The 27,669-nt window shown below is 58.0% G+C and overlaps 1 protein-coding gene across 1 annotated transcript in view; it reads right to left on the reverse strand.

Annotated features, from left to right (window-relative positions):
- Positions 1–25,752, reverse strand: part of LOC120759645 (ATP-sensitive inward rectifier potassium channel 12) — a 33,697-nt gene extending 7,945 nt beyond the window's left edge. Inside the window, exon 1 of the mRNA XM_040079133.2 lies at positions 25,158–25,752. The gene's annotated coding sequence lies outside the window, so the exon portion shown is untranslated. The remainder of the gene's footprint in view (positions 1–25,157) is intronic.
- Between the last annotated feature and the right edge of the window lie 1,917 nt (positions 25,753–27,669).

The following is a 27,669-nucleotide window of genomic DNA, read 5'->3' on the forward strand; positions in this document are numbered from 1 at the left end:
CTGTGGTCTGGATTAACTGTGCTGGAAGGGGAGCTGTGCCTGGCTGAGTGTGGAGGCAGCAGCGCTGTCCTCACCTGGGGTGGAGTTTCCAGGGACCCTCAGGACCATCACCATCACTGCTCCCCCCTGCCTGCACCCCTTTCCCCATCTCTTCTTCCTTCTCTCCACTCTTGTTCCCTCTGTTCCTTCCTTCCTTCCTTCCTTCCTTCCTTCCTTCCTTCCTTCCTTCCTTCCTTCCTTCCTTCCTTCCTTCCTTCCTTCCTTCCTTCCTTCCTTCCTTCCTTCCTTCCTTCCTTCCTTCCTTCCTTCCTTCCTTCCTTCCTTCCTTCCTTCCTTCCTTCCTTCCTTCCTTCCTTCCTTCCTTCCTTCCTTCCTTCCTTCCTCCTTCCTTCCTTCCTTCCTTCCTTCCTTCCTTCCTTCCTTCCTTCCTTCCTTCCTTCCTTCCTTCCTTCCTTCCTTCCTTCCTTCCTCCCTTCCTCCCTTCCTCCCTTCCTCCCTTCCTCCCTTCCTCCCTTCCTCCCTTCCTCCCTTCCTCCCTTCCTCCCTTCCTCCCTTCCTCCCTTCCTCCCTTCCTCCCTTTCTCTTTTTCTTTTTCTTTTTCTTTTTCTTTTTCTTTTTCTTTTTCTTTTTCTTTTTCTTTTTCTTTTTCTTTTTCTTTTTCTTTTTCTTTTTCTTTTTCTTTTCCTTTTTCCCTTCCCTTTCCTCCCATATCACACCGAGTTTCAGGGACCCCTCTGCTGCAGGGTGATGCCAGGACAGACCCAAGGACCCGACTCCGTTTTGGGTACAAGGAAGTTCGTGTGACACAGCCCCTTTCCCATCTGGGACCCCACATTCCCGGACCGCGTCCTTCCCGACGCTCCTGGGGGGACAGAACCCCCCCGTCCCAGCCTGGGGAGACGGCAGCTAAATAAAGGCAGCAAAGTGGATGTGCCGGAGCAGGCGGCCGCCTGCGGCTCGTCCTTTATTTAGCACGGTTTTGTTTGGAAATACACTTTCTCGAGTTCGCTGAAAGCTGAAATTTCTGGTTTGGTTTAAATTTGAAGGCTGGAGCCCCACGCTGCCGCTGCGGGAGGCTCAGGCTGGGACGGGGCTCATGCAAACACGAGAAAACCGCTGGCTGGACGGGCTCTGACGGGGAACAAAATCGCCGTGGTCACCCTACATCTCCTCGGCTCAGGAGTGCATCCTCCAGCACCACCCTGGCACCTCCCCACAGCCAGAACTGCCCCAGGGTGTTCCTGGAGGTACATCCCCCTTTTCCCCTGCTTCCCAGCAGGTCCACAAACCTGCCCATCGCAATTTTCCCTCACAGGAACAAAATCAAAACTTCCCCTGGCAATCACTGCCCGTCAATCCCAGCTCCGGCGCGGACAAACCCGCGCCGGGTGTGGGGCAGGACCGGGACCATCCCCTGCTGCCGGTGCCGCGCGCCCCGTGCAGAGCTAACAGCGTTAACGCGCAGGGAACAAAACACGCTCGTCATGTGAATTTCGGGAATGAGCTCCCCGCGGCTCCCGAGGCAGCGACGCCGCGGACTGCCCCAGCTAATGAGCCGACAACAGAGGCAACAACTCCTGCCACGAAACTGCAGCAACCCAGCTCCCACCGCGGAGAGCCCCGGTGCCTCCAGCAATCTGCCAAGTGCACAGTTAATTTTAATTATTTTATTTTGGGGTTTTGGGTGGTTTTTTTGGGTTTTTTTTTTGGTTGTTTTTCTTAAAAGGGGATGTTAAACCTTGAGACAATATTCGGAGCAAGGCAGCACGCTGGGAAAATGCGTTGGGCGCCGGGGAAGTCATTAGTTAGAGCCGGCTGGATGTGTCAATGCCATTTATCATCACACCTTTCCCCGCACCCCTGGAGGGGACGCGTTTCGGCTGCCAGCCCCTTCTCGCACCCTCCCAGCGCGGATTTCCCCATGGAAGTGCGCTGTGCTCGGGTGGCGGCTCGGAGGAGCTGAGTTTGGGGATGATGAGTTCGCAGGTCTCCTGTGCCCGGGGCAGGAGAGGTGACGGGCCGGGAGGGGACGGCGTGAGCGGGTCACGCTCGGGGCCGCTGCCTGCCCTGCGCCGGAGATAACGCTGCCCTGCGCCGGGAGATAACGCTGCTATCTCCCGCGGCGATGCCCTTCATGCCCTGGCAGCGGGACAGCAATGTCAGCGCCGAGGAGGGAGCTCTGTGTGCGGCACAGCCCAGAGAGCCCAAATATCTCCCGCTCCTGACAAAGCCAGCTCTCACCCGGCACCCACAGACCGAGGGGAGGCAGCTCAGGGGCTGGAGGCTCCCCGAGACGTGCGGGGGAAGCAGCAACGCCTGAATAAATCCCCCCTATAACGCCCTGTCTTTGAGCGCTGCCGAAAAATTAAGGGTCAGCACGAGGCAGGCCAGGCCAGGACATAGAGAGAATAAATGAGGATAAATGGGCCCCTGTTTCCCCTCCACTGCCAGGGAGGACAGGAAAGGGGTTCCCACCACAGTGCATCGTTAAGGAGAAAAAAAAACTGCTCCATTTTGGCAGGGACACGGGAAGGAAACAGCCACGGGCACACAGTCCTCCCCAGGACCCCCATGCACTCCCCTGTTTGCAGCAAGCAGTCGAGAAATTGCGGTCTGCAAGACTTGTTGGCACATACAGAAGGGAAACTGAGGCACGTGGGCCAAGGAAGGCCCTTGGTGGCAGGACTGGAGGTGACAGGGTGCCCGGAGAGATGCTGGCTCATCCCTGTGCCCCGAGCCACGTGTGGATGCCACGGGTAGGGGAGGAGAAAACAAGGCCACACGCAGCGTTCGTCACCACTGGGGCCAGGTGGCCTCTGTGGGGTGACGGGCTTGTGCTTAAGCACCCTAAAACTCCTCCTAAATGAGCCCTGGATCAAAGAGATCCTGGGAAAGAGCCTTTCAGAGGCTGCACTCAGCATTTCTTCGGCCCCAAACTCCGTGGTGTGATGTGGGGACTGAGCATCCCAGTCCAGCTGTGTCCGTGTCTGTTCCAGCTCCAGCACCCATCCCTGTTCCAGCACCCTCACCCCGCACTGACATCCACCCCTGCTGCCTCCCAGTGCCCCTGGGTGCTGTCCCCCTGCCCGGCTGCAGGAGTGTCAGAGGGATCTGGGAACGCCACAACACCCACAGCCAGCCCTGCCACCCCCCGGGTCCTGCAATCCCTTCTCCTGGAAAGCACAGGCTGTTTTTCCATCCTCTCACATCCGTACACCCGGAGAGCGGGACGTGGCTGGGGGGAAGGACGAGGGCAAGGGGGTTGCAGGCCTTGGCAGAGACCACCTGCACCAGGGGCTGCCAAGGGATGCCCCAAAACCCCAGGAGACGCAGCCAGACCGCCCTGCCCGCACCACACCCACCCAAACCTCTGGGGTACCCCCTTAGCCCTCCACACAGCCCTCTGCAGAGCCCCACAGCCCCCCCAGCTCAGAGGATGGGTGTGAATATCCCAGAAAATCCCTGGGAAGGGGCAGAGCCCCAGCTGCTCCCCAGGGAGGAGGGGTCGGCCCTTACCTGGTGTGTGCCCGGGGCCACCCCGGCGCTCCCCGGGCATGGCTGCAGGGCACAGGGTGCCCCGGGGCCCTGCTGCAGCCCGGGCAGGAGACAGAGAGTTTTAATTGAATTTCTAGATTATCCTGGGGGAGGAATTGTAATCTCCTTAAATCCAACCTCTGGTCGAGTCCCGTAACCTACTGTCCTGCGCCGGGGAAGGGATTTAGCGAGGGGGAGGGGGAGGTTTCCCAGCCTGCTGATGCTCCAGGCCTTGCAGCCAGCAGGATTTGACCCACAGGACGTCAGAGATCTGCTCCCAGCAGTCCCGGGGCCCCACAAATTAAAGTTCTGCAGCAGCAATGCCCTGTCCCCATGTCCTGCCATGGTAACAGTGTCCCAGGAGCCTCAGGAGCTAATAGGGTTGGGACTCTGGTGATGGAGATGGGTGGTGCTGGATCAGCAGGGTCTTTGAAGGGTGAAGAGGAGGGACTCGTGGCTGGGAGGTGTTCAGGGCTTAGAACTGAAATGCCACCTAGCCCAGCCGTGCCCGAGGTGCCAGTGGGTTGTACAAGTCCCCAAGCAAGTCCCGTTCCCTGCCCAGGCTGTGGTGGGCAAAAAATCCATCCTTGGGTCGTGTGGGCCTGAGGATGTTCTTGGGTGGGTCAGTGACCTTGGGGTGTCTCCATCACATGGCCCTGGTCCCTCCTCCATGTTCCCAAATCCGGATACCTGCTGGGCTCCAGCTGCAGCCCCAAACCTCCCGGCTGAGGTGGGGCTGAGGCAGATGATGGCAGAGCAGGAATCGGTCGGCCACGCTCCCGCCTGCCATAGCTGGGGCCTCTGCAGGGACACGGATTTCCTTTGGGAATGGCAGGTTCCCATCCAGCACATGCCAAGAGGCTCAGGGGAGAGGCAACAGCCCTGCCCCAGCGCTGGCCCTGACCAAGGGGAGAGCATCCAGCTGCTAAAAAGCACCGTGGGAAGAAAGGGAAAAGCGAGGCAGAAAGGGCAAATGTCTCCAAGTGGATTTCATCACCGACCAGACGGAAACGAGCTGAGGGCCGCAGTGCTGAGGGCCTCCTATCCTGAAGGTAACACCAGTGACTGGTAACACCAGTCCCAGGAAGCATCCATGCGATATCACAGGCATGGATTAATTCTAGAGCCCTCTCACACCTCAGGGTCAGAGGCAGGAGGTGACGGGCCTGGATCCATTCCTCCTCGTTCAGCAGGACTCGTCCTGTACCTCCTGCTTGCCCCATTCCAACTGAAGCCTCTTTCCCAAATCCCATCACTCCCAAGGCAGGTTTTCACTTGTTCTCACCTAACACAAACCCCCCCACTCCAGGAGCCGTGCCTCCCGCTCCAGGGAAATCGTGTGTGTGGGCAGAGCCCGCGCCCAGGAAATGTTTATCCTGAGCACACAGCAGGTTGGGAGCGATGGAGCTGCCAGCCAGAGCCAGAGCCGTGGGGACAGCGATGGCATCTCCCTCTGGTGACATTCCAGCTGGGAATCTGCACGGGAAGGAGCGGGATGACCGCGAGAAGCAGCTCGGGATCCACACATCCCTTCCAGCCAGGAGAGCTGGGATCTAAGCAAGGCTGAGCCACCGACTGCTCATCAGCAACTTCCACCCTTTTTCGGACCTTAAACCCTCCATCATTCCTGCTCCATCAAAACATTAACAACTGCTCGATTCTCGGTGAGAAATACACCCGTGTCCCACTATCCCAGGCAGTTTTCCTGGCTCCATGGCCGTGCCGGGGTAAAGCTGGCATTTCCACCCCTGAAGCGCTGTGTTCCCAGTGCTCTTTGACACTGCCGTGGGTTAAGGTGTCAGCGGAGCCCTAAACGTGACTGTTAGCGCCAGGAGGAAGGAAACGGGGAGGAAGGACACGCCAGGCTCGGGGAGAGCCGCCCTCCTGCCTCTACTTACCCCGCGATGGCAGCGAGAGCCGCAGATGCTGAGCGCGGTGCCGGCGGCCGAGGGAGCGGGCGGGCGGCGGGGACTCCGCCGATGTCCTGCCTAATTGCTCCCGAGCTCAGATTACAGCCTCGCTTCTTCCCTACATGTACAGGAGCCGGCACCTCGGCCGCAGCCCCGGGCAGTCACCGGCAGCGAGGGGGATGCGCACCTCCAGCGGCATTTCCAAGGGGCAGGGAGGGGAATCGCGGGGTGACGATGGCGAGAAGCGCAAGATGCCTTAGTGGTCCCAGGGGCGTTGGAATGGAAGAGGCTTGGAGGGGATTTCAGGGATTTTTGGGAAGTGAAGGACCAGCCAGAAGGATGAGACACATTGCAAACTGGTGGATCAGCCAGTGGTGCCCGGCAGTCGGTGTTCCAAGGCAAGACCACTTTGTTCTCGCTGCTTAATGATGGCCATGACACAAACCCCATCTTCTCAGGAGAGGAAGAAAAATCCCCCTCCTTTTCTGCCGGGGCCATGCAACTCCCCTGGCACACTCATGATGCTGTCCAGCATCTTCAGAACAAAAAAGGCCCTTGCACTGTTTTTGCAGCTATTTGTTTTCCTCCAGCTCATGGCTCTGCCCACAACGGTTCATTGAGTTTCAGTGTCTTCAAAATCCTGTGAGGGCTCCCTTTAAAGCTCCCGTTCCCAGGGGGTAACAGGTTTCCGTCCCAATGTTTCTGCCCTTTCAACCCTTCTTTGCTGTCACCAGAGAGCTGAACACCCCCAAACTTCAGGCATGACCCCAAACCCAAGCAGCTGAAGGGCAGCAAAGGCAGGGCAGGGTATTTTGGGGACCGTCTTTAGCTGCTGCATGAAGATTTAGCTCAGGCGTTGCGTAACGCTGGGGGGGTCACTGCTCCTATCCCCTCTTGCCGTCAGAGATCAGAGACTCAATTAATCCTCCCTCATTCCCTGCCCACGGGGACCAGCCATGGGTGCCCTCCCAGCCCGGCCCTGGCGGCAAGAAGTCAAATCTCTGCCCAGCGTCAGCACCCACTGATGTTGGTAGCCCACAGCCTGGGGGTGAGGCGCTGTGGGACACTCCACTGCCACATCCCAGGGCACCCACTGCCACCAGCCAGGGCACCCACTGCTCCTCCCAGGACACGCACCTTGCTTGGAAAGCCCTGTTCAAACCGAGGTGGGAGTGAAGGAGCCAGACAGACACCGAGGTCCCTAAAATGACTCAATATCTCTGTGCCCCAACCTGGGCTTCTGTTGTTTAGGGACTCAGCAGACACAGAGCCTGTGGAGGAAATCTGGGAATTTCAGGCATTTAAAAGGTCATTTTTAAACCATCAAGGTTTGGTGCACATCTGCCTGTGTTCCCCCTCTGCTCCTCTGCACAGAGCAGGTCACTGGTGGGTGTCTGGCTCAGGCACACACTGCAGGATCACAACAGCAATGAAGGGATCCCTATTTTAATTTTTTTTTTGGCCAGCCCTTAAATTACAACCCCCACGTGTGTCCTTGGGCAACCCTGCAATGAACAAGGCGAGTGCAAAGCCCAGGTGCTGCTGCGTGTGCACACACGGGCTGTCAAGGAGAAGGGCACCAGCAGGCAAACCCAAAATCCTGTCACGGGAATATTTGGGGAGGTAAAGGCGGTGTCATACTGCTGCCACCCACAACGGCCTGCAGAACCCCTGGGGTCCTGGCCCTGCCCACCAGCATCCCTTGAGCCGTAAAAATAAACATCACACAGCATCCTGGCGTGGCTGGGTGGCCGTGACGGCAACGGGAGGGCACAGAGCGAAAGGAGCCCATGGCTGGGGCAGGGGCCAAGTGTGGTGGCACCGGGGAGGATGACAAGCCCGGTGGCATTGGGACACGGTGACGTGCCCCTGGGGAAGAGCCTCACGGAGAGTTACACAACGCCGGCCCGGCCGCCCTTGGCCGTGTGCGCCGTGCGCGCTGCTATCGACACGGCCCGGGCCGCTCCCCCACATCCCCGCGGGCACAGAACCCTGCGAGTGGCGTAAATGCGAGCGCACGTGAGCAGGGGACCTGCTCCAGCCCCCCCCTCGAAGCCTGGACATCCTGCAGTGGTCACCAGCCCTGCAGCAGCGTCCCGCTGTCCCCTGGCTCGGCTGTGCCGTGGCAGGGGCTCAGGAGGGCTGGGATGGTGCAGGGGAGCAGGGCAGGCACCCACCCGGGGACTTTTAGGATGTCCAAGATCAGCAAGAAGGATGCAACAAATCCAAACTTGGGGGATGTGATAACAGATTAGGGCGAGGCAGCAAGTGCTGCAGGCAGGACCTTGGTTCTTTGGTTTTGCCACTTAAGGAGGTCTGTGACCCAAAACTACCCTCAAGTCTTTTCCAGGAGAGGAAGAAAAATCCCCCTCTTTTTCTGTTGGTGGGGAAAACCACTCACTGCTCCCATAGGCAGCAAGGCAGTTCCCTCAGCACAGCAGCGGGAGAAGCAGGGATGCTCTTGTCCATAGAGAGGGGGAAACTGAGGCACGGTGGCTGGAGGAGCCTGTGTGGGGACTGGCAGCAGCCCTTGTCATCGCCTTCCCCCCTGCCTGGCCTGGCCCCAGGTCGAGATATTTATAAAGCCGATAAGGGAGCAGAAAGAATTTTCCAAACGCCGAAGTTACGTAACCTCTCCTCGCCCTCCATGGACATCGTCTTTAATTATAGGCTTGGGATGGGGGGGAGCCCTCCGTGGTGGGGCTGGTGGGGGCACCACCGCCACGGCCACCCCAAAGGGCTTCACCCTCCTCTCCCTCACTGCAGACAGTCCCCAGGGCCAGGCACCAGCCCGTGCCACCGTGTCACCCTGTGGAACCCCATCCCTGATGGTTTTGTGGTCTCCTCATCCTACGCAGGGGAACCCCAAGTTTTTGTCTGGGTTCTGGGTGTCTGATCCCTCCAGGGTGTGCACACCCATCCCAGCACGCGCTGGATGGCACAGCAGATGACAGCCTGAGCACAGCTGGCATTGCCACGGTGACAATCGATGGCTGCTGCTGGGAGGACTCGTGTGGAGGTGCTGCACCAGCACCTGCCCCCCAAAGTGCTGACCCCCACCCCAGAGACTGCAGGTACCCCCTGCCCCCCACCAACTCCATTTCCACCACTCTTTACCCCCATTACACCCCACAGGCCACTTCCAAACCCTTCCAAACCCTTCTCCATCGCCTCACAGCTGCCTCCAGCTCCACCAGCCGTGCCTCAGTTTCCTCAGTCCTGTGCTTGGCACCCCAGGGGAGGACGGAGTCCCTTCCCGGGGATATTTTTTCCCTCTCGCCCAACTTCGGCCAAGGCTGCGGAGTTGGAGGGATGCTGAACGAAGGCTCCGTCGCTGTGGCAACCCGCGGCGGCCGTCTCCAGGCGACCGCCCAGGGATGCTGCAGAGATGCTCTGGAGGCAGAGCCAGAGCGACCAGGGCGGTGGGGGATGTATCCATAGGGATGCCACCCCCTTACTCCCCTTCCCTACCCAAACCACAGCCTGGATCTTTGTACCGGGGTGTTAAAACACCCCGAGAACAGCCACGGGTTGGACTCGGGCTGCCGGCTGAGCACAGAGAGGCTCGTGGCAGCACAGGCTGGCTGCTGGGAACACCAGCAGGATGCTCCCGGGTGGGAGCAGGGCAGCTCCGTTTCCAGGGACACCTGCAGAGCTGTGGAAATCGTTGTTGGAAATAAGCCCGTTAGCTTCTTAACCCTCATTAAGCAGCTTAAGCGGGGGGGGGGACACGCGCCATCCTACGCAAACCCCGAGGCGCAGAGGGCCCTTGCCAGGGCGAAGGGGTGACGGGATCTCGGCGGGGGCTGCACGGGGGGCACGGCCCCGGCTCTCCCCTCGGCCAGCCGCGCTCCCGCATCCGTCCCCCCTGTTGCTCCTCGCCAGCCGGGGCCCATCGGCGGCTCCCGGCAGCGCTGAGCAGCGGGCAGGGACGGCGGTGATGGGATGTCACACGCGTGTGACGAGTGTGGGAGGTCTCAGCCGCAGCCCCGCCGGCGGGGGGAGCGGTGACACCCACCCGGGGCGGCGGTGACAGCGCCCGGCCAGCGCCCGGCACCGCGGGACGGAGCGGGACGCTTCTAATCGCTCCGCTTGGAAACGGTCCCGTTTTTACATTTGTTAAATTAAAGGATGACAGCGTCTGATGCCGAGCCCAGGCTCCCTCGGAAATTTAAACTAATGACAGCGAGGAAAATGAGCTGAAACCAGAGCACGGGCGCTCCCACGTTATCCAGCCGCACCAGCCATCTCCGTGGCGGGGTTTACATGGCAGCTTGCAAAGCGCCAAGCACCGCAAAGACCTCGGCTTTCTGCCCCAAAATCCAACCTTGCCCGCTCTGCTCGGCCAGAAGGTGCACAGCAAGCCAGGCTGCTGTGCTGGGGGGTGCCCAGAGACCCCCATCCTCCTCCAGCCTCTCAAAGGGCAAACACCTCCCTCTTTTCCAGGGCACCGCTGCCCTGGGCACTGGGGGTTTATCCGGGGCACGGGGTGGAAGTGGGAGAGCGGAGCAGCGGGTGCGATGTCCGGATTTCTCCAGCTCTGACGATTCCTACAGCCGGCTCCATCCTGCCTGGCCCTGCGCCAGCAGGCAGCGGGGTCCTGGCAGAGCGCGGGGGCTGCCGCCGTCACACGGCCCCTGGCTGCCCCTCTTCCCCACGGAAATACCTGGGCTCAGGCGAGGGCTTTGCTCCCGGCGCTCTCCAGGCTCCGCTGGGGTGGTTTTGTGCTGCAGCTGAGTAACAAACCACAGAGTGGTGGTTGTTTTTTTTTTTTTTTTTTTTTTTTTTTTTTTTTTTTTTTTTTTTTTTTCCTTTTATAATTTTCCCGGCGAGATAAAATTAAACAAACAAGCCCTTCTGGGAGCAGCGCGAGGAAGGGAGCCTGCTTCCCTACAGATGTGCGTGTCCTCAGCTATTACAACCACCGAATTAAGCTTTCCCTGTGGCTGGGACATTTGCACAATCCCACTCGTTCGCCTCCTGCGGTTTCACTGGTAGGAGACTGGCTCACTCTGCAGCCTCCCTCCCCATGAGGTCATTACCCAAACACCTATTTTTCACGAAAACATTGAGAATGTTGGGGATTTTTTTTCCCTGACCTCACCATCTTGCTGTCAAATTAGAGTGGTTTGGAGTGCGAGGCTGGGAGCGCTCAGCAAAGCAGAACACGCTGAGGAGAACAGAGTAGAATAGAATAGAATAGAATAGAATAGAATAGAATAGAATAGAATAGGAGATGCAGCCAGACATTCCCCAGGGAATGGGGGCTGCAGAGGAGGGGGAGCACTGTCGGTCAGGAGGGGAGTGGGGTTTCCCAGCTGCACTCCGAGCCCTGTCTGCATCCCCCAAACCCAAAAAGGAGCAATCATGGCACAAGACTTGCAAACACACCTAAACTTCCCGGCTTCATCTGCCTCGGGAGCCAGCACAGGAGCGTTGCCATAGCTCTGAGGACCACCGGTGGGTTTCGCAGCACAATCTGGACCATGGATCTATGCAAATCCCCAAGGCAGAAGTCTTTATGGAGGCATATGACAACCGAAAAAGAATAGCTCTACTCCGTGCTCTACTCCCACACGCCACCCCCCAACTTCACCATCATTTAAATCAGTCTTAAGTTGGAAGAATTCAAATCAACACTGTCGTCACAGAGCCAAGCAGAGAGGTGACACAAGTTGGATGCTGCCAGGGAAATTGCCCCCCTGAGACTCCAAACTCATCAGCCCATCACTTTTTTTTGAAACCCCATCGAGGAAAACAAATGAACTGGCAGCTCTCTGCCCCCAGCCCTCCATCGCCTCTGGCCAGGGCTGCTGGAGAGGTTTCCAACCAACCTTCCCCCTGGGATCAACGGGAGGGGGACCGGTGGGAGAAAAAAATATCTAAGACATGCTGTTGAGGTTGGAGAGATGCAGTTGGAAAAGAAATCAAAGCTCCTAAAGAGAGAGATGGAGAGGAGATACGTTGTTCCCGAGAGAAACAGGACATTCCTCTCCCAGGGGGAGAAAATGAGGAGGAAGGCTCGTGCCACCTCTTTCAGCTCTCTGGCATAGGTGCTCAGCAGTCTGGGCACAGCTTGTCCCCGCTGTGCCACACTGCAGACGCAGATGGCTTCACAGCTACTGATTTTTTTTCATGTGTTTTGTTGGGGGTTTTTATCCCCAAAGCACATTTTTCATTTGGGGGAAAGGTTTCTTGGTCCTGACAGACCCGAGGCGGATGTGGAGACACTCTTTGGGTTCCTGGAGACCTCCCTGCCTCTCTGCACCACACAGAATCACTAGAGTTGGAAAAGGGCTCTAAGATCACCCAGTCCAACTGTTATCCTAGCACTGCCATGGCCACACTAATCCATGTCCCCAAATGCTTCATCTACACCTTTAACCATCTGCCCAGACCTGCTGCTGTCTCAGGGACATGACTTGGCATCAGCAGAATCCTCAGGGCTCTTGTGGGAGTCACAAAAAGAAGAGGCTGTTGGGAAAAAAATATATTTTGCTATTGCCAGGAACACCCAAAATCAGGTCCTGGATTAGTCCAGAGGGAGAGGGATCATCAGGTTAGATTTTCCTTACAAAACACGTTTGAGTTACACAAGCAGTGGGATCAGGCCGGGAAGCAAGCGGGTGAGATCATCTCAGCGCAGCCCTGGTTGATCCCGTGAAACCACCCAGTTTGGCTGGTTCAGCACAACTCCTGCAGCGTGTTGTTCCTGCGGGAAGTTTTATACCTGTGCCCTTGGGCTAAGCCTTGACAGCATCCTTCAGTGGGAACAAGCTGCCTGCCTCCTCAAGGCAACACCTGGGGATGTCGGAGGGAGAGGAGGGCGGGAGCAGAGTTGGCCTGGCTATAAATAATCCCAGGGAAAGGAAATGGGAGGAAAAGCAGCAAACAGAAACCAATAAATCCAGGGAGATGTGTTCAGCTACAGGCACTCATTGTGAACAGCTCCTTGTGCTCCGTGTGATCCCATAGAACCAGGCACGAGAGAAAATGGGATCCATTGCAGCTCCACAGAGCAGGATCCAGCCCAGACATCACCTTTCCATGAGAAACACATGGAAACCAACCCAGAGCCCTGTGCAGGATGCAACACATGGCTCGTGGCAAGACCTCATCCACTCTGCTCCACTAGAAAAGATAAAGTTGAGAGAGGGGAGAGTTAAATTAAGGAGAGTTAAATTACAGAAAGTTAAATTAAGATGCTTGTCGGGCCACATTAACACAGAGCTGGCCTGGCTCCTGGTGCCACCGGCACTGAACACCCAGCAGTCCCATCCCCAGCAAGATGGGAAATAGCCTGTGTTTAAGGCAATCATTATTTGCAATCTGTGATCCCAGAGAAAAGGGCAGAAAAAGCAACTTCTCATTTTCACCAATAAAAGAGGAATTGCAGAAGCTCAGCAAGCGCAGTGGCCAGCAGGTCACAACCAGCAGTGCTGGAGTGATTCATCCTAAACGAGCCAGATTTAGTCAAACTAGCCTAGAAAAAGGCAGGGAAGCAGCCCAGAGCTTTCCCTGCTGGTGCCTGTCAGTTATTCACCCATGGGAGCAACAGGGCCAGCGAAGAGGAGACAGAGCAACATCAATTCCCACCACCGCTGCCCCCTCCAGCTCCAGAACAATCAATGAAAAGCTTCAACCCCAGCTCCCACACCTGCATACTGCACAAAAACCCATCAAAGAGGGATTTTTTTCCCCTCTTTTCCCAGTCCCTCTTCCCAGAGTGTATAATTTCCCAAAGGTGCTGCAGGACCAAGGGACCAGGCACTGCTCCGCAGCATCCACCGGACTGGTTTTCCCCAAAAAACCACCTGAGCAGCTTCGGTTTGGCTTGTGTGTAACTCATTATTAAAGCTGAGCAAATAATTCAGGGCAGGAGCTCCAGGAGCAGCGTTTTGCCTTTTCATTTTCCGCTCTCGAGCTGTCTGCAGTTTTCCCAGAGCTCGGGGATGATTTAAAGACCTGTCTCCGGACGGGAGCGTCTCGCTGCGACGCCGGCTCCCAGTGTTTGATGGCCCGGATTTCACGTGCATGTTTGAGGACACGCCGGACACATAAGGATGGATGAGCCTTTCCTGGTACCCTAATTAGATGAGCAGCATTTGCAAGTGGGTTCTGGGGATTTTTTTTTTTTTTTTCTTTTCTGTGTTGGAGACCTGCAAACACTTCATGCAGCGTTAATGACCGCCTGTTCGTTAGGCAGGGCTCGACGAGCCCTCTGCTTTGTGGTGCATCGTTTTTCCAGTCAATGGTGCCCATCCTGGACGTGAGATTTCCTTGGAGCATCCCATTTCCAGCTCCTCTGTACACCCCAAAGCACTGAGAATGTGGGAAAGAAGGATGGGGCCATGGGCAGAACCATGGGGCTGTTGAGAGGCGATGGCTCTGACCTTCCAGAGCTGCAGCCATCCCAGGAATTTGCTTCCTCATTAATGGAAAGGTTAGGGAGAAGGGATCGGCTCTGTGCAAACTCCCCGTGGTGCTCATGTGACACAGGCTGCCAAAGGCAGCTCGCCCCAGTGCTCGGGCAAGCGCCAGCCGAAGGAAAAGCAGGGAATGGAGAGCCACATTCCCAGGCTGAGGAACCCAAATCAGAGGTCCCCATAGCTGGAGCAGAGCCTGTCCCCCCCACACCGTCTGCCTGTCCCAGGGAAGCCCCATCTGTCCTCAAGGCCGTCTGAAACGCTGACTCCAAGCACCTCCACCCTTTTCCTGGAGGAAAGGGCTGTTGTCAGCTGCTGCTGTGACCCCAGACGCTCATCAGAGAAGCTGAAGGGGCTGAGAAAGGGACACCCCTGCTGAAGCCGCAGTGGAAGGGCTGACATTGAAGACAACCCTGTCTCCTTTAGGGGCTTGGCCCCAGAGAAGGTTTTGGGCTCCCGGGATAGGGCCAGGCAGCCGCTGTCACTCAGTTTGCTGCTTTCAGGATAAACCAATGCCATAGAGCTCCCGCTGGAAAACCCCTCAGAGCAGCTCATGTGCTGGACCGAAGGAGCCATTTAATGTCCCTCCAGCACCTGAAAGGGGCCAGGGACATTTTGGGGCCATCCCAGGTGACCAAGCCTGGGGCTCCATTAGCCCTGGTTGGAAACCCCACTCTGGCCAAACAGCTTTCTCCTCCCATTGCGTAATTGCACTTTGTTGAGCAGATCCAGCCTCTGGCAATACATTTGCTCCAGCTTTGCTGCTCTCCTGAAACATTTCCCTTATTCCTTTTGCTCTCTCTGGACAGTTGCTGAAACAGGTGGAGAGGGAGAGGAGAGAAATACTCAGTGCTTGTCCCACCAGTAAAGCAAAACCTCGGATGGGAAAAGTGGGGAAAAAAGCTGGGAGTCATGTCAGACACCTCTCCCCAATCCATCCCCTCCCAGTTTGCCCGTGGAGATTTGACAAAAGTGCTTTTTGGCTGACAAAATGATTACAGGGTGCCGAGAGAGTAAGTTGCACATGTGCTTCTTTCCTGCATTTCAAACAGGGCGAGGACATGGCTGCACTTCTGGAGGGGCTTCACGGTGATGGGGGTGAGGAAGGGGCAGTTTGGGAAGTGGAGGAAGGAGGGGAGGAGGGATACTTTCGGGAATGTGCGTGAGTGAAGCCAAAGGCAGGTGAGGCTGAAGATTCGTGATGGGGCTGGGTTTGGGAGGACGCTGGTGGCGGTGTCTGGACCAGCCCAAAGCGGGGAAGGGGGAAGCTGCACCCGCTGTCCCCTGGGCAGGGTGACATCCTGCGGCCTTCCTACGAGGTGCGTTCAGCCGCGGATGGGAGCGCGGACTGCGCGGAGCAGAGCGAGGTGCCCGGGGCGCACTCGGACCCGCCGTGCCTGCAGGCAGTGGGTGCTGGGCAGCGGGGAGGAGGAGAGGAGGCTTTCAGCTCCCAACTCAATCTGTTGGAGAACTTGGCCTGCTCCCCGTCAAGCTGAAAATAGCGCACATGTAAGGACGTGCACGCAGCGCTGGCTGTGTCCTCGCCGAGCGCTTCCTTCCTGCTGCGCTCCACGCAGCGCCCCGGCCTCCGCCTGCGCCCCCGGCCCCCCGCAGCCTCCTGAACCCCCACGGGGGACAGGCCCGGGGCGAGGTGCTCCTTAGAGCATCCTTATGCCGCAAATCAGCGCACGGATGCGAGACGCTTTCACCTTCAGCTGCTTTTCGCACGTACCGCCAGGTCCGTCCGGCGGCGGCTTCCCCGCCGTTATCATCTGGAGCGGGCGAGGCTGAGCGCGGCTCACGGCGGGAGCCGAGCTTTATTAGGAACAGGCATCTGGCTTTAGCCCTCCCTGCAGCCCCCGGCTCAGGTTGGGATCAGGATGGGGCAGAGAGCACGCACGAGTGCCCAGGCGGCAGGCGGGGAACTTCCACAAGTCCCCCGGTTTTTCTCCTGATTTTATCTCCGAGCTTATTGCTGGCGATGGGAGAATAAAGCCCCGGTGCTCCGCTGCGGGAGCAAGCGCTGCCCGGCCGGGATCGAGCCCCGGCCCTCGGAGGGACGGGGAAGCAGCAGAGCGTGCCGCAAGCTGGAGGATGGAGATAACCCCGGCAGCAGCAAGAGCTGATTCCTGCAGCGGAGAAGGAAGAAAAGAGGCTGAGCTCCCCACGGACATCAGGCACGGGAATAACGGGAGAGCTTTGTCGGGACATCGCTGCAGCTCTGAGCACAGCTTGTGCTCTCCTGCTCCTCTCCTATCCCTGCCGGCAGTATCTCTAAAGAAATGTCCCCCTAAAGGGCAAGTACCCCGGGATGGAGGAAATACAGGAAGGAGCTTTGTGGGGTGGTGACTGGGGGATGTAGGAAGTGCAAAAAGCAAATAACACCGGGGCTGGGGAGGGATGTACACGGTGATCCACATGGAGCTTGGTGTTTGGAAGGGAATTGTTCGGAACACCCAGGTTGTTCTGTGCTCGGGGTAGTCAGGGGGAGCTGTACACAGACTGTGGGGTGATTCCAGCTTCCAGGGTGTCCCATGTCCCAGGGCATGGCTCCACAGCAGCACCCAGCAGGATGGGCACTGCCTTGTGAGGACACATTTCTTATTTCTTCCCCCAAATCTCCGCTCTGCCGGAGTTCTGCTTTATGCCAGCAGCGGCTTCATGGTGCAGCGCTTGGCTGGGGACAGCAGCAGGGAATATCAGTGTCTGGGCAGGGACCAAGACCACAGTCACAGCACACCAGGTCTGCACCTGGGCATGGCCAAAACCTCTGTGCTTCCCAAAACCCTCTGAGGAGCAGCGTTCGCCAGCGTGCGGTATCAGCTCTCCTGAAACAAAGCCATTGTGGTTGAGGCAGGATCCTTATTAATTCTTTCCTCTCTTTAATTTCCAATTTTTCTCAGTTCCCTCTCCCACTGCTCGAGCAGGGCTGAGCCGGCCTGTGTCCCTGTGGCACGGTGCCACTGGTGCTATTGCTCTGTGGCACAGGGATGTGATGGGTGGCTGCATTTGGGGTCGATGGTGAGATCAGAGGCCTACAAAGGGAAAGGAGCCATGGATGGAGCAGAGAGCCCCAGATGGAGGGGAAGGGGAAGGTGGGGAGCAACAAAATAATGCCCCATCAGCACCAGGCAGTGAACTGGGAGGGGATGCACGGGTGGGTCCCAGCCCCATCCGCCATCCAGCTGGGGGGATGGAGACAGGAAACTGCCACTTATCGAATCAGCGTTGGTGAAACATCCCAGACACCATTCCTAGGGATGCACAGCAGGGAAAAGAGCGGGACAGGACACCCTCAGCACCCACAAAACACTGCTCTGCCAGCAGCACCTTCCTCAGCCACCTATCACCAACACACCGCCCTCCACCCTTGGGTCATCCCATCACCTTCATCCCCCAGGAACCCAAAAAGTACCATTTTCACCATTACAGCCCACATCCATCCCTCCCGCAGTCCCTGCGACACCGATTGTCACTGATGCCGTCACCAGGTCCCCACCTCCCGGGGGACCCTAGGCAGGGGCCGGCACACGGAGCCCCGGTGGCTCCAGGCCCTCCTGCAGTGTCCCCTCGCAGCATTTACATAAACGCCGGGCCCGGGACTGTTTGTGTTTGTGCTGCCTTCAGCGCTCTGCTCCTCAACCCTATTTGCATAACGAATAATTAATAATAATTAATGACTGGGAGAACGGTGTGGGCCGCCAGATTGTGCTGATTAGAGAACAAACGCCGATGCACAAGCGGAGGCAGGAGCCACACGGCCCCGTGTCCTCACCAAGCGTGGGGACAAGACGGGGACAACGTCTTGTGCGACTCTCGGGGAGGAGGAAGAGGAGGAAGAGGAGGAAGAGGAGGAAGAGGAGGAGGAGGAGGAAGAGGAGGAAGAGGAGGAAGAGGAGGAGGAGGCAGCGCTGCGGGTGGATCACCGGTGCTCCCAAGTGGGTGCCTCGGCGCGGCCCCGCTCTGTGCCCGCACACGTGGCATCCACAGCATCCCACGGCCGGCCCTCATTAGAGCTTGGGACAACACTCCTTAATTGTCTGGCGATGGCGCCGCTCCGCATCATTAACGAGCAAAGCAGCACCAGCTCATTAAGGCGAAGCCTTTACTCCGGCAGCTCCGCAGCCGAATCGTTCTGGGGACGCTCTGACCACAAGGTCCCTCGCAGGTGGCCTCCCCCCTCCCCGGGGCGGGGCGGCTGAAAGCACCAAAAAATTCCCCCCGTGCCAGCAATCCTGGAAAACGAGGAGTGAGGATGTGAACGATGCGGTGGCCAGTTTGGTCACCGGGACCCAGCCTCTGCCTGGACCTCGCACTCCTGCAGCTGCCTGGGGAGCTGGGAACATGGAGCATGAAAGGAAGGGGAAAGGGGAAAAGGAGAGAGAAAAGGAAAAGCAGAAAAAAACAAACAAACAAACAAACAAAAAAAACAGAAGGGGAAAAAAGATGACAGGGGGAGACAGAAAAAAAGAAATGAAAAAGGAAAGGAAAGGAAAGGAAAGGAAAGGAAAGGAAAGGAAAGGAAAGGAAAGGAAAGGAAAGGAAAGGAAAGGAAAGGAAAGGAAAGGAAAGGAAAGGAAAGGAAAGGAAAGGAAAGGAAAGGAAAGGAAAGGAAAGGAAAGGAAAGGAAAGGAAAGGAAAGGGAACGGGAAAGAAAATCAGTTCTCTTATCTTAGATCTGCTCAAGCACTGACTGCTGGTCACTCACGGGAACACTGGGAGCAGGGGGATGCTGAAGTGAGCAATGGCCAAAGCTTGTGGATCTGTGTGGCCAGAGAGAGCAAGGCACGAAACAGAGCAAAAACTCTGCAGGTCCAACTCAATTTCCCCAATCCCTGCAGTGTCCTGGACAAGCCCTGGATGCCAGCAGAGCTCCGGGGCCGCTCGGCCTCGCTCCCACTGCAGCTCCAAAGCAGCCCCTGCTCTACCCCCCAACAGAGCAGAGCTGGGTGCAATTACGCTTCACTGCCTCTCCTCTCTCACTGTAATTCCTCTGCTCCACTGAATTGCTTCCCCTTCAGCACCACACATAATCCATGGCACTGTAATTACACGGGAATTTTAATATCTGATGTATTTATAAGATGCACTTAATTCATCAGCCCCTTTAACCACACTGTCACTCCTGCCTTCAGCACGGTGGGAAGGATGACTCGCTGTCAGATGGAGATTAGCTGGCCCATGTGTGTAACGAGTTGGAGGCTGTTCTCAGCCCAGCTGAGATCCCACCCTGGCTGGGCAGCAGGATCCCACCGTGCCAGGTGCCCCAACCCTCCAGGGGATTGTGCCACGGCTGCGCCACGCTGCTGCGGGGACAAAGGGCAGCACGAGCCAGAGACTTTTCCCGAACATTTGAATCATCCAACAGGTCTGAAATTGGCAGAAACGAAGGGCCTGTGTTGGGGTGAGTTTTATCCCTACAGCCCAAGCGCTGGGGGTTCCCCAAAGGGCTCCCTAAGGTGAGGGATCCACACTCAGATCCCAAGGAGAAAGTAGCCACTACCGGAGGCATATTTTTCCTGGCATTTGTCTTGGTGGCTCCTTTCCAGCCGTGTCCTAAAAGGGAACCAAAGGCCTTTGAGCCTCTTGCAGGGAGCACAATGCAATGCTTTTCCCAGCCCGGGCAGGAAGGATGAGCTCAGTGGTGCCCTTGGCTCCCCCGGCTTCGGGGTGCGGGGTCCCTGTGCCGAGCACAGCGAGCACCGCGGCTCCTCGGGGTGCCCGGGAGAGCAGCGGCCTCAGCAGAATGCGGGGGGAGGCTGGGCTCCATCCCACCAAACCCTGGGAGAAACGCCAGCTGAGCCTGGGAACGAGGGGCAAACGGGGACTCAAAAGGGTGGCCTCACTGACTCACTCCCTGGGAGCACCCCGGCTCTCACTGATGGGTGACGCCCCATGTTCCACGCTGGGATCACACTGGGTGTTCCCACAGCCCTGCAGTGACATCCGTGCTGCCCTGCCAGGCGCCCTGTGGGCAGGTGGCACTCACGGGTGGTGGCATTGCCCCCGTGGCAGCACTGGCCGTGAGGCAGCACAGAGGCACAGCCCAGCTGGATGGTCCTGCATGAGCAGGGTGGGCCTCGGACCCCCCAGCATCCCAAAACACCGAGTGACCAATGGGACACAAACTCTGCTCCTGCTTCCAGAGAGCTGTGCCGGAGCAGGACTGTGATGACATTTCAGCTCCAGCAGGTCCCACCCTGAGCCTCTGGGTGCTATCAGCACCCTGAGCCCACCCACAGCCCTCAGGCTCCCGGGGCTGGGTCAGATCCCCGGTGCACTCTGACACTTGGCAGGGGTCAGGAACGGTGACACGCTGGTGACACGCTGGTGACACGCTGGTGACACGCTGGTTCCCTGCCAGACCACAGCCTTGGCACAACCTGGCAGTGAGGTCTGTCCCCACAGCTCCCTGCTCCAGCACCCTGTGGCTCCCTGGGAGCTCAGGCTGGGGACACGAAGGGTCCTGCAGCCAGCCTGATGTCCCCCCATGCCCCATTGTCGTGTCACACACACTCCAGAGCTGCACCCCCCTGTCAGGCTGCTCCCAGTGCCAGCAGGTCCCTGTGCCCCTGTGCCAGCCCCGAACGGGGACATGAGCTCTCGGGGCAGAGCTTGGGCTGAACTGGGGCATCTCCAGCCCAGGGTTCCCTGAGGAGCTGGTAATTCCCCGTCCCCTCCCCATCCAGAGGGTCCCTGGTACTGGCTTCCCACGAGATGTCACAGCCTCCTGCCTCAGTTTCCCCGCCTGCACAGTGCTCTCCGAGAGGGTAGAGGCAGGGCCGTGGGTGGCAGGGGGTGCAGCAGGGTCTCCAACCTGACCTCTGCCTTAGGAGCAGGTCAGGACCCTCTCTGCTGTCCCCGTCCCCAACCCCTCCTTCCACAGGGCACTGCCACCCAGGGGGAATTCTGACCCCCAAGGTCACTGACCGAAGGGGCTGGTGGCAGCCACCTCAGCCTCACGCCCAGCCAGCCCTACCAAACCACCCCGTCCAGGTGCTGGCCGCTCCCTGGAGCTCAGCTACCCCTCAGGTGTCCCCCTCCCTCCCCCGCCGTCCCCAAAAAGCAAATATCCAGGGAGATGGGCTCCGCGCTGCAGCTCTGCCGGTGGCACTGGCGCTGAGCAGAGCAGACACTGCAGCACGGCTGTTACGTAAGCCCGAGCCAGCTCTGGGGATGTAGGACACCGGGGTTATCCCCCGGACCCCCCGCCCCCCCGGGGCTGCCACCCCCACCCCGCCCCAGCCACGGGGCTTGCGGGGTTTGGGGGAAAACCCCACCAGCCGAACCCACGCTGCGAGGGCTGCAGCGGGGCTGGGGCGGCCCTTGGGCTGCTGTGGCCCTGCCATGGGGCACGGGGTGGTGGCACCGGGGTGGCAGTGAGGGGACGGGAGGGTTGTGCGGCTGCGGGGCAGGGAATGGGGCGAGCGGTGGGGTGGGATGGGGCTGGGAGGCAGAGGGTGCTGCAGCCGCACCCCGCTGGGTCCTGCTGGGCTCTCCAGGGCTCGGCCGTGCGGGTGAGAGCTCGGGGAAGGATGCTCAGGCTGTGACCCCCGGGCTGCGCCTCCCTCGGGGTGACTCACGGAGCAGCAAGAACATGGCCAGGGCAAAGGATCCAGCCCTGATCCCAGCCTGCTTCCTCTACATCCCCATCCCTCCTCACAAACCTGGAGGGTCAGCATCCCTAAGGACAGCATTCCTGGGGCCAGCATCCGACCGGCCTCCTTGGGATCAGCGTCCCTGGAACAGCACCCCAGAGAAGAACATCCCTGGTGCCTCCGGCACAAGCTGGGGAGGCACGATCTGGGTTTCCCAGAGCTGCAGGGAAGATCCTTCCCCTGCGGGACAGCCCCGGCATCACCGGCCCTGCATCCCTGCGGGGAAAGGGAGGGGAGGGACGGCACGGCCGGCATCACCCGCATCCCCCATCCCCAAAACACCCATCCCCCGTGGCGGGGGCACGGCGAGTGGGCAGGCAGTGCCGGCAGCACCGGGATCAGCCTCATCCTGGCTAACGGACCGTGGGGATCCCGGCGGCCTCCCCTGCCTCCATGGGCACAGGGGTGGGGAGCCCACGGCCCCAGAGTTATGTGATTTCTCTCTGGCTTTCTGTCAGGCACGGTCTGGATCCGGCCGTTTCTGTCAGGGGGAAAAAAAGCCCAGGCTAAAGGTCCCAGCAGTGGGAGATACCAGAGCAGGAAATTAATGTTAATTAATTCATAATGACGCTGAGATAGTGATACCAGATGCTTCAAAAGTCCAATGGGGGAATCTGAAAGAGCTTTGCAAGAAATCCATCGCCCACCGGCAGTCCTGCCTCGCTGCGAGCTGGGAATGAGGGAGTGAGCTGGGAACTGGGATCAAGCTGGGACTGGAGGATCAAGCTGGAACCAGGCAACAAGCTAGGAACGAGCCAGGAATGGTGAAAGAGGGGCACATCCCTGTGAGGTGACAAGCCCACAGTCACCCAGAGCCGTGAGCAGCGCTGGGACTCCCCTGCCACCTGCCAGCACATCCCACCTCTCTCCCTTCCACCCCAACTCAGAAGCTGGAGTGGAGCTGGAGTGACAAGACACACTGCCTAGGGCACAGGGGCTTCCTGAGACCCTTAATGCTCTTTTTTTCCCCTCCTCTCCTCCATTTCGGGCACACTGGGTTCAGGCGCAGGTGGCCGGGTGTGCACTGGGCACTCGGGTGCCCACGGGGGAATGGAGGGACAGGCTCATGATCCGGGACAGGGACACAGCTCCTTTGCCAACCACTGTCCCCACACTTGGACAATTTCTCCCTCCTCATCCATGTGAGCCAGCCCTTGCCCTGCACTGCCAAACCCAAACGGGGCTGGACTTTAACCAAGGGGTGCAAAAGAGCCCAGAAAGGGACTTGAGCCCTGTGCCACCCTCCCCGGGCCAGGGATGCCAGAGGCAGCACGGGGAAGGGTGCGACCGTGAACTCTGCAGAAACCACAGGCAAAGCCTTGGAGCTGTTTGCCCTGGCAGGGGGATTATGCTCCTTCCCACCGTGATCCAGCAGCACCTGCACCCAGAGGAGCCCCTCAGAACGGGGGCTGAGGCGGCCGAGGCCACGCAGGGCCTGGCAGTGGCAGGGCAGGGTGGCACGGCCGGGGCACGGCGCTGCCATCGCTGCTTACATAAGGTGCCCCCTCCGAGTGCCACGCACGCGAGTGGTGACAGGAGAGCAGGATGGAACTGTCCCTCCAGCAACCCCTCACGGGGACAGCGCTCCCACTCCTTCTGGAGACAGCACCCCCAAAACTGCCAACCCGGCCTCCTTGCCCCTGCACAGAGCCTGGGCGAGGCTCCCGTGTCCCTCAAGCACATTCACACCCTAAAAACCCCTAAAAGCTGTCAGGAATCGGGGTGGAAATGCCGGGTTTCAGCTGGCGGTGCTGTTCCCCCGACAGCTCCTCCGAAGTTTATCCGCAGCAGGAACGGTTTCTGCTGCGCTGCCGGCGAAGCCGCCCCAGCCAGCGGGGACAGGAAAACCCCACCGGGAGCACCACGGAAAAACCACGGAGCACCACGGCACCAGAGTCGGGGAGACACCAAAATCCCAGCCCAGCTGGTCCCAAGGGACTTGCCTGGTCATTCCGGGGCTAAGGAAAAAACTGCTTTGACTTCCCAGGTGAAGCAACTCTTGGGTAAAGAGCAGCAGAGGCAACACAGGATTTCAAAGTGTGTTTTGGATCAGAGGCAAGAAGTAAAGTGGCCTTTACGGAGCCTTCCCCAGCAAAGCCGGAGCTTTATTAAGCTTATCTGGCATGGGTGTGAATGTTCGCTGTTTTTCCAGGCCTGAAAAGAGCAGGCAAGGATTTTTCTTTTTTAATTTTTTTTTTTTTCTTTTTTTGGTCTTGTTTTCATTATTTTCTGGTGGCTTCATTGCTTTGTGCTCTCACAAAGGGAATTTCACCTGCTGTTCCAAACAAAAGGCCCTGGAAAGTTTCGCAGAGAAGGGGATGGGGGGAAGAAGGTTTGTAGAAGCAAAATGAGCTATTGCAGGGCTTGTTGTGGATTCTTTTTTGTTTTTCCACAGTGACCTGTAAAACATCCCCAGCTCTTTGCCTCTTGCAGAAGACCTGGCACCGACATGTGAGTCCCCTGTCCCCACCAGTGTCACCCCTGGGATGGGAATGGGAAGGTCTCAGAGGCTGGGGCTGATTTGGGGTGCGGAGGGAAGGCAGCGGGACCGCTTCCCATCTTTTTCACGGGCAAAGTCACGCCACGCTTTCTAAGAACAGGAAAGAAAAAAAAAAACCCCACAACAACCCAGCCCTCGTTTGCTGACACCACAGCAAAACAGGTGGTTCAAAATCACAAGTGCAAGTGGGGGGGGGGGAGGAAAAAAACCAACCCTATTTGGTGATTTTGTGCACATATTCACTGCAAAAACTGTCCGGGAATGCTGCTAAATACACACCATTTTCCCTCCTCACACTCTTCGCTCTATAATTAAGAGAGACTTCTAAAAATACGAACGGCCTCGAGCACCCAGTGAAGGCGTGCAGGTGCTGCTAACTGGAGGCACTTTAGTACAGCTCATTTTCTGGACAATTTTACTCGCCTGGCTCGTGCTCAGCGCCGATACTATTACAGTGATGCAATTATGCTGCTGCTGCTGCTGCTGCTGCTGCTGCTGCCGCTGCTGCTGCCGTGGTCGGCTCGCTCGGCTTTTTCCCTGCGCTTTGCAGTTTCCCTTCGAAGCCCCCCCAGCCCAGCAGCTCCCGGCCTCACCCCAAGCTTGTCCCTGCCAGCAGGGCCCGGGGAGCTGGGGATAAGAGGGTCACACAAGGGGTGTGTGTCACAGCCACATGTGAATATCCCTGCGCGGGCATCCAGGGCCGTAACCCCGCGTGGGCATTGCCCAAAACGACCGGCGTGCAAAAGTTTTGGGTGAGGAAGAGAGCTGGCCGGGGGAAGCGAGCAGAGGGGAGCAGGAGCACGGAGAGGGAGCCGAAAAAGCAGCAGCAAAGCCTCGGTGCTGGCTGGGCAGGGAGGGGGCCCACGGCACGGGCACGGTGACGCCGCTTGGCAAAACATCCCCCCCCCGTCCTCCCCGAGCTGGCATTTGGGGCACAGGGGTGAGGGGGAACTTTCCCCGTGGAGCCGCCGCTGCGAAACTTCCCCGTCTTATTTCTCCATTAGGGCTGCAATAGGTGGAAGTGATTGACTCACTATGAGACTGCTGTTTTTGCCTCTGACTTGGGATTAAGAAGGAGCTGGAGGAGCTGGAGGAGCCGTCGTCGGCAGGCACCGGAGCCGGCACTTACCTCTCACTGCATCCAGCCCCTCCGGCCGTGGGGCTGCAGCTCCCGGAGAGTTAGCTGGCAGGGGACCCCACATCCACTCGGGTTTCTCCCAGGACCGATGTTCGTCTGCTGCTTCTTAGGCACAGACCCAACCCCTCCATTCCGACCACAGGGGGAAAAAAATATTAAAAAAAATAAAAAGAAAAAAAAAAAAAGGAGGGAGATTAAAAAAAAAAAAAAAAAGCCAACACGTTGTTGTTTTTTGTTTTTTTCTTGGTTCGGTTTCCCCGTGGAGGAAAAAAAAACAAAAAGAAAAATAGATAAATCCCAGCGACCAAGAGATCCAGACTCAGGTGAATTTAGCTTCAAACTCCCTCTGCGCTTTCAGAGCCTTCACCCTCAAATGGGCTCTGGAAGATGCTGGGGGACCCATCGTTGCCAAAGTGCCATCAAATATCCTTCGGGCTCAACTCCGCTCCTGCCCGGGGAGGGTGGACTTCTTCCCTTCTTCCCTGCTTGCTGCGTGCTGTGGAGTTGGCAGGGACCTGCCTGTTCCAGCCTCAGCGTGGAGGGTGGGTGGGTTGGTTGGTTGATGTGGGCTGGTTTTCTTTTTCTTTTTTTTTTTTTTTTTTTTCTCGCCGCTATTGGTTTTCTTGCTATCTGATCCTGAGCGAGCGCTGCAGCTCGCCGCTTCCCTGCTTCCCCCCCCTCCCAGCTCCCAGGCTTTTGACAGGGAATGAAACACAGACACCCAGTGAGACAGGCTCCGGCTTCTACAAAGCTCCACTCCCTCCTGCTGCCTTTGTCCGCGAACAGCAACTCCTCCAACTCTGCCCATAGACAGGAGGGAACCTCTGCATCAGCACTTTCCTAATGGCTGCTTCGCCCCAGCCCTTCTGCCCTTCTTCTTCTTCTTCTTCTTCTTCTTCTTCTTCTTCTTCTTCTTCTTCTTCTTCTTCGCTTCCTCTCCTCTACCTCGATGGCTTCCGCTTGTTTTTTTCTAGCCTGGTTCCGGCAACCACAGAAGGGGGAAGCAACAATCCTCTCCCGATGGATCCATCTCAGCTCCCCCGCGGCCGAGGGGCAGCGGCCCCGCACTCCATCGCCGACCTTCCCGGGCACCTTCCAGGAAAAATCACTGGTGGGGATTCAGCGATTCAGCGTCCCTGAAGGCTTCACTTTGGGCTGCTTTAAGGGGCAGGGGGCTGCGAGTATGGAGAGAAGCCAGGGGCAGAGGGAGGGCTGAGAATTGGAACCACTTCTTTTTTATTGTGGGCAGGGATTATTTTTATTTTATTTATTTTTTTTTTTAAAAGGTTGACTGGAGTCCAAGTTTGTTTCTTCAGCGAGGAGCATTACTTTAAACCATTTGGGAGGCTTTGGGTGTCTCCAGGTCACGCTATCCTTATAACAGCGAGGCCTTCTTGAGGAGGGTCAAAGTGAAACCTTGCTCCGGCAGCCTCTTTCCCCCGCGGAGGGGAGCGGGAGGCACAGGGATGCTGCAGTGGGCTCACAACCTCGGCTGGCTCCCAGCCAGAGGGAGATGCAAACCAGCCACCGTCTGTAATTTTTGCTACACTTCCTCCACACTCGGTCACCCGCGAGATCCCAGGGCTGCTGCTGCCTGCTCCTTTTTTGGGGATTCACGGGCTTTGTTAAAAAAAAAAAAAAAAAAAGAGATCACAGCCAGGAGACCTCCAGCCTCGGCAGCGATGCTCGGCGCTGCTCAGCGCGGCTGTCACGAGCTGGCAGGTCACAGAGGAACTGAAAACCCCCCAGAACACAGCAGATGAAGAGGCTGCCTCCCCACCTGCCCTTTGGCAGCCTCTCCCTCACTTTTCCTTGTCTCCCAGCACAAGTTTGGGACCAGTAATTCCTCCCTCTCCCCTTCGGCAGCATCCTGGAGCAGCGACTCTCCCGAGATGGAGCTCTGTTCCCTCCCAGCTCCCAAACACCCCAGACATCAGAGCACCTCAGGGCAGTGCCCCCAGCGCTGCCTCCACTCCCCTCTCCACATCAGCTTGTCCCCTCTCACCCCTCTCATCCCACAAACCTCGGAAACACTGAATTTTAACCGACACCAAAACCCCAGGATGGAAAGCACTGCAGGGCCTTGCCCCAGCCCTGATGGATACCGAGGATACTGCAGGGATTTGGGATTTGCACATCAGAGGGGACGCCGGCTCACACACTGGGCACGGTGGTCTCCTGCAAGACCACCCAGGGACAACCTGACCCCAAAACACTGCTCCTTTCTGACCAGGCAGCCCCCCACATGCCAGCTTGCTGCTCCCTGATGCCTCGTCTCCTGTCAGCTCTCCATGCTCATGGAAAGCTTCCCAAACACCTCCCTGCCCCGATGCCCAGCCAGAGGTGCCAGACCAAAGTTCCTCACACTCCCTCCAAAAACAGACCCCATTAATGCACCCAAAGATTGGCTGCAGAGCTGGGCTGGGAGACTGGCCGTGGGCCAGGGGCACCCTCTGGGGTGAGGGTGAGCAGCTTCAGGCTCCCCAGTCCTGGACTGGGGCTG

The sequence above is a fragment of the Hirundo rustica genome, chromosome 15 (assembly GCF_015227805.2).
Source record: "Hirundo rustica isolate bHirRus1 chromosome 15, bHirRus1.pri.v3, whole genome shotgun sequence".
Classification (NCBI taxonomy): domain Eukaryota; kingdom Metazoa; phylum Chordata; class Aves; order Passeriformes; family Hirundinidae; genus Hirundo; species Hirundo rustica.